The sequence below is a fragment of the Lithobates pipiens genome, unplaced genomic scaffold (genome assembly GCF_037356315.1).
Source record: "Lithobates pipiens isolate NorthernLeopardFrog02 unplaced genomic scaffold, aLitPip1_a1.2 Scaffold_8, whole genome shotgun sequence".
In the NCBI taxonomy this organism is placed as follows: domain Eukaryota; kingdom Metazoa; phylum Chordata; class Amphibia; order Anura; family Ranidae; genus Lithobates; species Lithobates pipiens.
Window position 1 is genome coordinate 379,530,598 of NW_027507903.1, and position 12,681 is coordinate 379,543,278.

General features: G+C 42.7%; 1 long non-coding RNA gene across 1 annotated transcript in view; it reads left to right on the top strand.

Annotated features, from left to right (window-relative positions):
- LOC143964103 (uncharacterized) overlaps nt 1–11,423 on the top strand; it is a 120,730-nt gene extending 109,307 nt beyond the window's left edge. Inside the window, exon 3 of the long non-coding RNA XR_013271070.1 lies at nt 5,883–11,423. This is a non-coding gene — a long non-coding RNA (uncharacterized LOC143964103). The remainder of the gene's footprint in view (nt 1–5,882) is intronic.
- The last annotated feature ends 1,258 nt before the right edge of the window (nt 11,424–12,681 follow it).

Sequence of the window (12,681 nt, forward strand, 5' to 3'; positions counted from 1 at the left end):
CAGCCAGAGCTGCAATGCAATGGTTTAGCTCAAAGCATATTCATGTGTTAGAATGGCTCAGTCAAAGTCCAAACCTAAATCCAATTGAGAATCTTTGGCAAGACTTGAAAATTGCTGTACAGATGCTTCCCATCCAATCAAAAATGTTACCCTCTAGATGTGCAAAGCTGGTAGAGACATGCCCAAAAAACTTGCAGCTGTAATTGGAGCGAAAGGTGGATCTACAAAGTATTGAATACAAATGCACGCCACACTTTTCGCATATTTATTTATGAAAACATTTTTGAAAACATTTTGAAAGCCATTTATCATCTTCCTTCCCCTTCCCAATGATGTGCCACTTTGTGTTGGTCGATCCCAATAAAGTACATTTACACTTTTCGTAACATGACAAAATGTGGAAAATTTTAAGGGTTGTGAATACTTTGTCAAGACACTATATACACACACACACACACACACACACACACACACACGTGGTGAGGAAAACTAGTTCAGCAAGTTTTTTGGGTATCCATCACGTGTGAATTTGGGATAATTTTACACATCTGCTGTGGTGGACTGCTATATACAATTTCTTATGTAATTATTTTTACTGTATGGGCTTTTTACATTTGATAGTGAATTGACTAGTATTGTTTTAGTTTCACTGTAAATGAATGCAACACTTTCTTTTTAAGTGCTGCACATATTTATATTTAGTATCAAAATCTGTGGTGCCAGCTGCTTTATTTCATATATAATTGCAACTAAGCACATAGTTTCCCCTTTATACACATTGTAATTATAAGTTAAAACTGAGCGAGAGTGCGTATCCCAAAAGCCACCGGGATAGAACTTGACCTTTACAGTAAACCTTTCAGTAGTCTAAAAGTTTGTTTTATGACCATAAATGTAAATTCCTGTAGGATGAGGTAAAAAATATATATTATACTTGTTTTAAATACTGTACCTCCAAGTAACATGCCTCATTTATAGGCGTCAACTTGTATAGCAAACAATCAATATGTATGGGACACACTGATAGTACCATATGGGGGTGATATTGCTATCACATTTATACTCAAAACACTTGTAAGATGTATAACTGGGCATATTTACCAGTATGCCCATACTGCTATAACTGTGCATACAATTGTCTTAAAGAATGCGGATGGTGGCCATCATTGTTCACCTGTCCCACCATGAAATGTACAGTAATTGAGAAAGAAAACAGAAAATTGTATCAAATACTTACCGTAATTTTCCTTTCCTGACACCAAACCATGGTAGCATACTAGTGATAGAGCTCCGCCTCTTGACCACTCCCTCAGGACCAGTGAATAGCATAAATGAAAGGCCTAGTTAGGCCCCAACCCCATTCTCCCAGCTACCTACTGAAACTTATAAGGGTGGGACCGTATGCTGCCATGGTTTAGGAAAGGAAAATCATGGTAAGTATTTGATACAATTTTCCATTTTCTTGACGCCAACATGGCAGTATACTAGTGATAAATAACTAGCTGACTTGAACCACATCCTGGGGACATAGATGGCATCTGCTTTTCCTGATCTCTAGGACTTCTGGACCAGACTGCTCTCCCTGAGATATGTACTCCTCAGGCCACCAATTTAGCATTTTCGAATTAGTTCATGTCTGCCCTGGGGGCCAAAGGCTTCACCAAATTGACAAGTATCTCCAGCGCTGCCTCCCTCTTTTTAGTTGTTTGACACCTAAATAAAGTGTTCTCTTTTTTTTTTCTTGTGTTTTTCTTGTTTTTGTTTGAAGAAATACTTGCGTATGTGTTTTACTTCAAAAAGGACAGTTTATTTGTGAGTAGGCAGGTACATTTCAAAAATACAAGGTGAAATGAACAACAAGGGGCAGCAACCTCCTTTAGATTAAAAAAAGAAAATACAAAAAAGATAATAATGGTGTTGTGGTAAGTTGACACACAAAACACACCCCAAAAATTGCAAAGATGAGCAAACTGTCAAAAAAGGAGATGTTGATGGGGGAAAAAAACCAACAACAAAATTCCCCCCAAAAAAAACAAAATGTGTAGATGTGACTATTTAAAATATTGTATTGCTCAAATGAGTAAAAAAGACTAAAGAAATACGTTCAGAAGTGTGTGTGACTATGAGCATCAAAAGAAGTTCATTCTTGCAGCATTGTAAAGAACAAGAGAATGCACTTCATGAAAGAATTTTTAACATTGCAGCGTGACGAATGTGCTATATTGATTACGAGCAGTAGTTTTACCTGAGCGAGCGCTTCCATGTCCGAATTTGATTGTGAGCATGCGTGGCACCTTGTCCATCGGAGTAGGCTACACATGATCGGAGTATGTCCGATCGGCGCATTTTCGATAGATTAGTCGACAGACAAATTAAATCGTTAGTTGCAGCTCTAGTGTATTTCTCTCTATATTTCCAATTTTCTCTTTGAGTTCTACTAGAGTGTCCAACTTATAACCTTTTTCCACAAATTGTGTTATTAATCTATCAGCCTGTGTGGAGGTCTTCTAGTGAATCACAGTTCCTTCTTATTCTCAATAACTGTCCTTTAGGGACGTTCCCTTTCCACCTGGGGTGGTGACAACTGGAACTAGGCATACCATTGCGGTCTGTACTTTTAAAAAAGGTCTTTGTGTTGAGGACATCGCCCTTTTTAAAGATTTCAAGATCTAGAAACTCAATCCTTTGTCCATCTTGCTTCCCACTAAAAGTCAGCCCATATTTGTTATTGTCTAGGCTGTAACGGAACTGGTTGAAGGAATCAGTTGTGCCATCCCACAAGTCTATCAAGTCATCTATATATCTCCGGAGGTATTTTAACTCTGGTATGTCTCTAGAGTATATATATTCCTCTTCCCACATGTCCATAAGAAGATTTGCCACACTCGGGGCATATCGTGCCCCCATTGCTACGCCCTTTGTTTGTACATAGTAATGGTGTCCATACCAGAAATAATTAATTATATTCCATTGCTAGGCGGAGGCCCTCGAGGATATATTGTACTTGTCTCATGTCAGTACGCTCGTATAATGCTTTTTCTACATCCATCAACCCATCCACTTGTACAATACTGGTGTAGCGTGAGTTGACATCTATGGTTGCCAGTAAATAATTCTGAATCCCTGAGATGTTTTGCAAATCTTCTATAAGTTGAAAACTATCCCGCAGGTAAAACCTGCCCTTGGGGACCAATGGTTTAAGAAACGTATCTAGGTATTCACCTAGATGTAAGAAAACAATTAATTCCACTAATAATCGGTCTCCCTGGAGGTTTGATCAATCTTTTGTGTAATTTGGCAGTGTAATATATAACTGGAGTTTTAGTGGAATTTGATATCAGATATTCCGATTCCTGGGGGCTAAGAATACCACTATCCTTTCCTTTCTTAATATAGGCTGCCAGTTTCCGTTCATACTCAGGTTTAGGGTTTCCCTTCAATTTCTTGTAGGCGTTTTTTACCTTTTAGTAAATTTTCCTTTTGGTACTCCCCCTCCCTTGTCAGCCGGCCAGATGATAACATCTTTTTTCTTCCCCAGTTCTTTAAACGTCTGTGTCTTTCAAGTTTCCTTAGATCATTTTCCACCATTTTGCAGAAAGCTCCCAGGCATTGATTACCTGGGGTATTTGGGTTAAAGACGGAATTGTTTTTCAGATTCGTTTGGGCATAATGCGACGTAGGGGTTTCTCTCGTGTCTGTATTTAATGCAAAGTGTTTCTTTAAGTTAATCTTCCTCATACATTTTTTTAAGTCTATGTAAGTTTCAAATTTATCTAGACCTCTGTCTGGAGCATACTTCAGTCCCAAATCTAAGACTTGTAATTCTTCCTCAGTAAAGTGAACATGACTTAAATTGTATATGCCTTGTCCTCTTACATTCTTCTTCTTCTTTTTCTTGTTCTACCATCCTCGGCATCCCCTGGTTCATTTCTTCTTTCCCCATGTCTCTGGATAGGCCCCATTGTTCTCCCATAAAAATTGTCTCGATATCCCCTGGGAGTATGTTGTTCCATATATCCTCTGGGTTCTTCCCGATCTTCCAAAGGTCCATGGTACCTCCCTCTGGTGTCCCCTCTGTTGGAGTTCCTTCCTCTCCATCTTGGCGTTCTTTTTCCCTGGGCAGACCACCTTCTGCAGCTTGAAATGGACACGCACTTCTGCCCCTTGTGGGCATAGGGATCCGGTGAGTGGGGACCTGAGGGGGTGAGCACGGAAGTCACCGAATTACTTGTATGAGCACCAGTCACTTTAAAAGATTCACCTGTTTGAAGACTCAGAGTATACACAACTACCTTCTGTCAACTACTTTTTTGTTCAGTGGATTTTTTTCTCAAGGACTTTTATGTTAGTCACAGACTTTATGCACATTAATGTTCATTTTTGTGTATTTTTTAGGTTACTGATTTTTGCACTGCTTTGCACCTTGTGCTATTTTTTGCACTCTTGATCCTTCACATATTGCGATTTTTTTTTATCTTCATTTTTTTATATTTATTGCACATTTTAAATGATTTGGCTTTGGTTTTTATATCTATTTATATTGGTTTAGCACATACATATGTGGTCTTTTTTTGGGCACATTTGAGGCACATTTTTCTCAGTTAATGGTTTATTGTATCATTTTGCACATGCTTATATTTGCACATATTTAATTTATTTTTTGCATTTGTGCACACTTGGAAATTCCTCAGTGTATTACAAACATTGATGTATATATGCTACACATTGCACTATTGTTTAGAGGATATATGATCTCCCTAGTTTCACTCGCCTACCTGGACATGTATGCTGGTATATACATGTAGTAGAGAGTGACAGATACACCCCCCCCCCCTCTTTTAGATTACAGAAATCACACATTAGGACCTACTCTGTGGTCCATTTGTAAATATTGAGTGATCATCTTTTCTTGTTTGGTCTTTGGCACTGGTATATGGCAAGTTTCATTAGCAACTAGGAGCTAATATTTACCTAAAGTCTTCCAGCCATCTAGGATATATATAACCAGCAATACATTTATTAGAGGTAGCGCCTGAGTCCTTTACTATATACCTTTATCACACTCGCAGCTCACAGCTTCCTTTTGGGGAGGTGTGAGGTATAGGGACGGCAGCACCTTTCACCTAATTTAGTTTATTATATTTAATACCATAGCGCGGTTTTGTTCTCTCTTTAATTTATCTACCCCTTTAATATGCGCAATTATATTAACAGATATCAATGTGGCCTGCCTAGAATGCCTACATATAACACCATATATAAAATGCAAAAATACATAGACATACACACACACACATTATAATATATGTTGATAGATAGATAGATATATATATATATATATATATATATATCTATCTATCTATCTATCTATATCAACATATAATACACATATATTACAACGTGTGTGTGTGTCCATGTATTTTTTATATATATATATATATATATATATATATATATATATATATATATATATATATATATATATATATATATATATATATATATATATATATATATATATATATATATATATGGTGTTATATGGACACATACAGTACAAGATTGACCAGGCCAGATTTCAGTTGACTGACTTGTTGAGTGACTTGTCCGAGCCAACTCAATTACACATATCAAAGGGGACTTGTTGACCAAAAGGTTGTTAAGGTGGTATCTGTTAATCTAATTGCGCATATTGAAAGAAACTTGTTGATGTCAATATGCGCAATCAAATTGCTTAGCCATTCAATGTGTTGGATATATAACACGGCCTTCAGTCTTGTCTGGGAGTATGGTCATGAAGGCACCAAGGTCTGAGGAAACATGGGGCTCTGAATATTTACTAGATTGGTAAGATTTACTCTGTTGGATTTTGTCATCTACAGTATTACAAGACTTTGTTCTGTATTGGAAGTCAATAAAGTGCATCTCTCTGGAAGAATTGGGTTGCTGCGGAAGAGTACTTATAATAACGAATTAATCATCTGACCACGATATATAAATGATATCTCACTACATTGGTGCCGTTCAAGTGACCAGAAGAGCATTTTCAGGACTTACTAACAGAAGTCAGTGGTGACAACAATCCTGTGAGGTGGAGGGAAGTCTGATGGAGACCTGTGCTGTGACTCCAATGTCTGGTTGTGAGGCTGATCTACAAAATTAAAGAAGTTTGGAACCCCAGAATTAGTCTCTGGAGACTGGAAACAAGAAAAGGACTGTGTCGTGTACCAGAAAACCTGAACTGGATGCTGAAGGAGTAACTAATGCGGTGAGTAAAATATTTCCTTTTTTTTTTAATTATTAGTAATATAGTCAAAATGTTTACTCAGTGTGAAGCTAGTGTCAGTGATGATAAAGTTAACAGATGGGTATTAAAATGTATTAAGCGTCATGGCGGTCCTTATGAAATTCCAGAAAAATGTAAGCAGACGTGGACTGTGATGAAGGAATTTTTAGAGAAAAATATTTTTGATAGCAACATTTCAGAAAGTAAAAGAAAAGGTTGTATTGTGCAGGGCTTATTATCTTGCTGTTTAACCATGGAAAGTTCTTTGAAGGATAAGGTTGAGGAAATTACCCAGTTACAGAATGCAGTCGCTAATAGCAACAATGTTTGTGAGAGGTTACAAAACCAATCAGACACTGAGACAGTACATTTAAAATTGCATGCAGTTACCATTGGGGGAGCTTTGCTTGAGAAATCAAAACGTTGTGATGAATTATCAGAGGAAAATGAGAGATTGAAATTAAGAATTAAGAATTATGGAATTAGAGAAGAGATCCCATGAATGCAGATATGCATCAAATCTTGGATTCAACAATCTGCAGCAAAATACAAACACAAACTTTCTATCAAATGAAACAGAACCTCATATTAAATCTGATAATTAATTGCCAACTGCGCCCACTGTGACCTCCACAGTTGTTGTTATTATTATTATTATTATTATTATTAATAATAATACAGGTGAAATTCAACTTGTAATGAAGCCTTTGAAACCAAAAGAATTAGATGCAATTCTTAAAGAAATAGGAATGATTCCCTGTCATGATTTGGACAGATTTTTAAAACGGTTTTGTGACTTGCAGAATGTCAGAGATATGTACAGTCTAAACCCATCTGACTTAGAAAGAGTCATACAACATTCTATAGGAAGTGGACTTTGGATGAGAATTAAACAGATCTGTATTCAGCCTGTGAGGACAAGGGACATATTACTGGAATTATTATGTGTTTTGTATGGTGTACGTTCTGATGTTACTATTCATGGGAAGATCCAACAAATGCAAAATGAATCTCCCTATGAATTGTCACACAGGATATCTACTATTATGGAATTATTGGTCGGTAATCTTGCATTTGAGCGTGGTGGTTTGATACATATGAGTATGTTTCTAGATGCTTTGCATGAAGATATCAAACAAAATAGCTTATTAGTTATGCCAAATCCTCATGATTTAAAAGACGTATTGTTGAGAGCAGACCATTTATGGAGAAATCAAAAAGTCAAATGAGCAAGCTGTCAAAATTGATTTAACCAAATTGTTGAGGACAAATACTGAACATAAAGATCAAAAGATAATATCTTATGATAACACCCAGGGAGGAGACACCGGGTTAAACATAGGTGATCTTAATTTGAAAAACAGAGCTGAGCAAAATAATAATAAGAAAAGGTCCAAGACCTGGATACCATTTTCTCAGTTAAAACAGAAATATGACCACCTGAAGATGGAGTACGATAAGATGAAAATAGAACATTACACATTATTGGAAAAGTTGAACAGATTCCAGGGTGTCATAAATGAAGATGTACATTCTCCAGATCTAGCAGTGGGGGTGAATTATCTTCAAACTGCAAACGTGTAAATAGTGCTTTGTTTTAACTTCAAACAACGTTTAAGGACCTCGCTAATGAATTTTTGTTGGAGAGTTTTTGTCTTTCAGATATTGCCGGTGATGCTCATTTGCATGTGAATAGCAGAAGCACTAGAAGTATCTGAAATTGCTGGCTAGTGGGGGGGAGAAACGCCAAATTCATGGACTCTCTCAATATTCATCAAGCAATGGACTTTTTTTTGAACATTTAAATTTCTTTTTTTTATTTAAAAGTGACTTTTCTTCCTCAATGCCCTATTTTTTATTTTTCTCCCTTTCCCAGATATATTTTTTATTTTCATTATGTTTTATTTCTTGAACTTTATCTTAAAACCAGAGCAAAGCATTTAAACCTGAAATAATTTTCATAACATCCGTACATATTACATATTGCATATTGATTAATATATTTGACATCTAAGGTGAGATACTGCACAATGGCTTGGCAAAGCAAAAGTTATAGTATGTTGGGTGGTTTTCTTGATCATACATCACGGGACATAGGAGCTTCATTACATAGTGGGTTATATAGGCACCTCTGGTGATTGGACACTGGTTAACCCCCAATTAAGGAGAATTCCTCCCATATATAACCCCTCCCATATGGGAGGCACCTCAGTTTTTTTGCCAGTGTCTATGGTGGTTGGTCACGTAAAACGTGCTATGAAGAAAGCTCTGTGCAGGTCCCTGCGGGGGCCTAAGGGCTACAACAAACCGGATCCATATCTCGGGCCGATATTTTGACTCCCAAGATGATATGGTATCCGGGCGTTGTCATCCGAAGAAACGAGATTTTGCCTGTAAGTCCTCTCCTATTGGAAGACTGGGCTCTGGGAAAACCAGACTTGGTGTACTATTTACATAGTGGCACGAAAGTTTCTGGCAGAGTCTTCTACAAGGTCCAGGTAGAAGGTTCTTCTGAGAAGGAACCCCAAAAAAACCTGAAGTTTGGCACAACTCTGCCCGCCGTGATGGGTGATGGCTGGAATCTGTCTGTTTTCAGCAATTCCTGCGGCGAGGACAGGTAAGGGAAGTTAATCCTATATAAATTATATTATGGATCTCTTCATTGAGTAGTTGTATGTCTTACCTGGTTTCCACCACTAGAGGGAGTACGAGCAGCCTGATGCATACTTACATGCCTTTCAGATACACACGCTCAGTGAAGCCTGGTTCTCCCAGATGACTCACATCTCCACTGCAATCTCTGCCACAATGAAGGTAATACAGGGGTCCCACGTAGTCTGGGGGTCCCACGCAGCTCCGACGGCGATTCCCTTCCCCCCTGGATACCGGTGGTCCTTGTGCATGCGCGCCGAGAGCGCTCCCTTGCTAATGGAGGAGGGGGGAGTGTGGTTGCGAGCCGTGCACGTCGGTGTGCACGGCGCTGTATTGCGCAGGTGGCAGTTTTAAAAAGCCCAGAGCGTCAGGGGGCTGTAAGTGGAGACACAGGAGCTGTGGGCAGTAAGCATCCCAAGGGATTGGATCCAGGCAAACCTAAGACACCTACTCAGCATCAGGTTGTGCAGTTTAAGCATATATATTTATTGTGAGACTTTAAGCACAACAGTGATTGCACTTTATACTAGTACCTATGCTTTGTAGCTTAGGACTATGTCTCCTCGTAAGAGGGTCTCAGGGGGAGGTAACAAGGGCACTGGTAAATCACCGCCTAGGTCTAGGGGTTCTAAAAATGCCTGTAGGTTACCATTCCCCCCCTGAAAGACTGGAGCCAGCCTCACAGGATGAGTCAGTGCCCCTGTCAGGTTTTGCAGCCTCTCCTAATATTTCAGCCCCGGTATACGTCTCTGAGGTCTCCCTTAGGGCTACATTAGGGAGAATCATGAATTTTATTTCAGCTTCCCTGAAAGATAGCAGGAAAAGGGGTAGATCCCCTCCCTCTGCTGAGATGAGACTCACCTGATCACGGATCAGAGCAAGGGGTCGATCTTGACCCCTTACCACGTGATCAGCTGTCAGCCAATGACAGCTGATCATGTGACATAACGGAACTGGTAATCGGCTATTTTTCCTCCTCGCGCTGATGTAGATCCACTCATTGTGCTCTGGGAAGCTTGTACTTGTTCAAAAGAAACATCCTCTGGGAGGTAAACTGCTTTCGAAATTTTGCTGGTGATTTTCACCTCTCCGAATAGCATATTGTTGCGAGTTTCATCCTGGAGCTGAATATAGGCGACTGCTGCCCTGTTGCTAAACTGCAAACTTGACTCTGCTGAAAGGGCTGTTTGAACCCCCAGCGCATTCAAGATTACCCTCCTTGGCTAGGAAGCTGTTTGCCTTGATCGAAAGTCCCTCACAGTGCATCTTCCCGGCTGTCTTGCAGACATTAATAGCAATTCTCCAGTCTAAAAGGTCCTAACGGACCGAGACTTCCTCAAGGTCTTTCCATTCCTGCGGACCGCCACTCATACTGCGTAACACTTATTAACTGTGTTCTATCCTATTTCTTCCCTTGCTATAGATGAAATTTGCGCAGGTGCCCATGCACCCCAGGAATTATCTATATGCATGATGACATTGTGCCCAGATGACCGAGGCACGTAGAAGTCATCAAACAAGCGGAATTATTAGTCCTCAGAAATCTGTTCCCGAGTGTCACCACTTCCTCTGACGGAAATTAAACAGAGGAACTAGCAGAGTTCCATTGGGAGGGAGAAAGTTGGCTTTTCTTTCCCTTTAAAAGGTGTGAGGATAGGATAGGCATCCTGACGATCCAGCAACATCCTCCAGCCATGTGGTTATACTGTTTAATGGACTCAGTCTTAAAGAGCTCAAAGAGGGCCCCACGGGGTTCAACCTCTTCTGATCTGCAACTGGACACTAACCAACATCTCCTGCTTTGTGGAAGAGGGGAGCAGTGAGGAATCTCCCGAAGTGACCATGAGTGTCTGATACCTTCATCCAAGACTCTGTGCAACATGCCATCCAGAAACCCATGAAGCGTGCCTTTTGGGTCTTACCTTAAGAGTCTGGGCATGCACTTGTGTGATTGGCTCACTGATCCCCCCCAGAAGTCTGCACCAAGACACAAGCAAGACCCCTGGCATCCACTGCTACAAAAATGTAATTTTTGGCAAGATACTTCCAATAGGAAATCGTGTCTAAAGGGATGCAGACCCTGCCACTCTCCTCAGTCCTGCAGGTGCAGCAACTGGTTGATAATTATTAAACCATTCCTGTTAGACTGACCCAGTACATGGGCTGGATATTGCTGGTCTGCCGGCATCTGCAGATGCTACAGTATGTAGTAGCAGGTATACAGTATGTAGGAGCAGGTTCAGAGTATACAGTTTTGACATCCTGTTTTTGCAGGTATTTTTCTCGAACCCCTTCATTCGTCCCCACTTTTGTTTCTAGGAAGTAATACGCAGCCCAAGTTCTCAACCACATGGCTTCCCTAACCGCCAAAGTGCCAGGGTGCTCTTTCAGTGGCTATACAAGCAACTAAGAGGGACTTCCTGGTCAGCCTCCATATTTGTGTAGCAGATTGCTGCATCTGTAATATGTGGGAGAAGGGGAGAGAGAGAGAGACGGGGGGGGGGGGGGGGAGAGAGAGAGACGGGGGGGGAGAGAGAGAGACGGGGGGGGGGGGGAGAGAGAGAGACGGGGGGGGGGAGAGAGAGAGACGGGGGGGGAGAGAGAGAGACGGGGGGGGAGAGAGAGAGACGGGGGGGGGGAGAGAGAGAGAGACGGGGGGAGAGAGAGAGACGGGGGGGGAGAGAGAGACGGGGGGGGGAGAGAGAGAGACGGGGGGGGGAGATAGAGAGACGGGGGGGGGAGATAGAGAGACGGGGGGAGAGAGAGAGAGACGGGGGGAGAGAGAGAGAGACGGGGGGAGAGAGAGAGAGACGGGGGGGAGAGAGAGAGAGACGGGGGGGGGAGAGAGAGAGACGGGGGGGGGGGAGAGAGACGGGGGGAGAGAGAGAGACGGGGGGGGAGAGAGAGACGGGGGGGGGGAGAGAGACGGGGGGGAGAGAGACGGGGGGGGGGGAGAGAGACGGGGGGGGGGGGAGAGAGAGATGGGGGGGGGGAGAGAGAGACGGGGGGGGGAGATAGAGACGGGGGGGAGATAGAGACGGGGGGGAGATAGAGACGGGGGGGAGATAGAGACGGGGGGGAGATAGAGACGGGGGGAGAGAGACGGGGGGGAGATAGAGACGGGGGGAGAGAGACGGGGGGGAGATAGAGACGGGGGGGAGAGAGACGGGGGGGGAGATAGAGACGGGGGGGAGAGAGACGGGGGGAGAGATAGAGACGGGGGGGAGAGAGACGGGGGGGGGAGATAGAGACGGGGGGGAGAGAGACGGGGGGGGGGGAGAGAGAGAGAGAGAGATGGGGGGAGAGAGACGGGGGGGGGGGAGAGAGAGAGAGAGAGACGGGGGGAGAGAGACGGGGGGGGGGGAGAGAGAGAGAGAGAGACGGGGGGAGAGAGACGGGGGGGGAGAGAGAGAGAGAGACGGGGGGGGAGAGAGAGAGACGGGGGGGGAGAGAGAGAGAGACGGGGGAGAGAGAGACGGGGGGGAGAGAGAGAGACGGGGGGAGGGAGACGGGGGGGGGGGAGGGAGAGAGAGAGACGGGGGGAGAGAGACGGGGGGGGGGGAGAGAGAGAGAGAGACGGGGGAGAGAGACGGGGGAGAGAGAGACGGGGGGGGAGAGAGAGACGGGGGGGGGGGAGAGAGAGAGAGAGAGACGGGGGGAGAGAGACGGGGGGGGGAGAGAGAGAGAGAGACGGGGGGAGAGAGACGGGGGGGGGGAGAGAGAGAGAGAGAGAGACGGGGGGA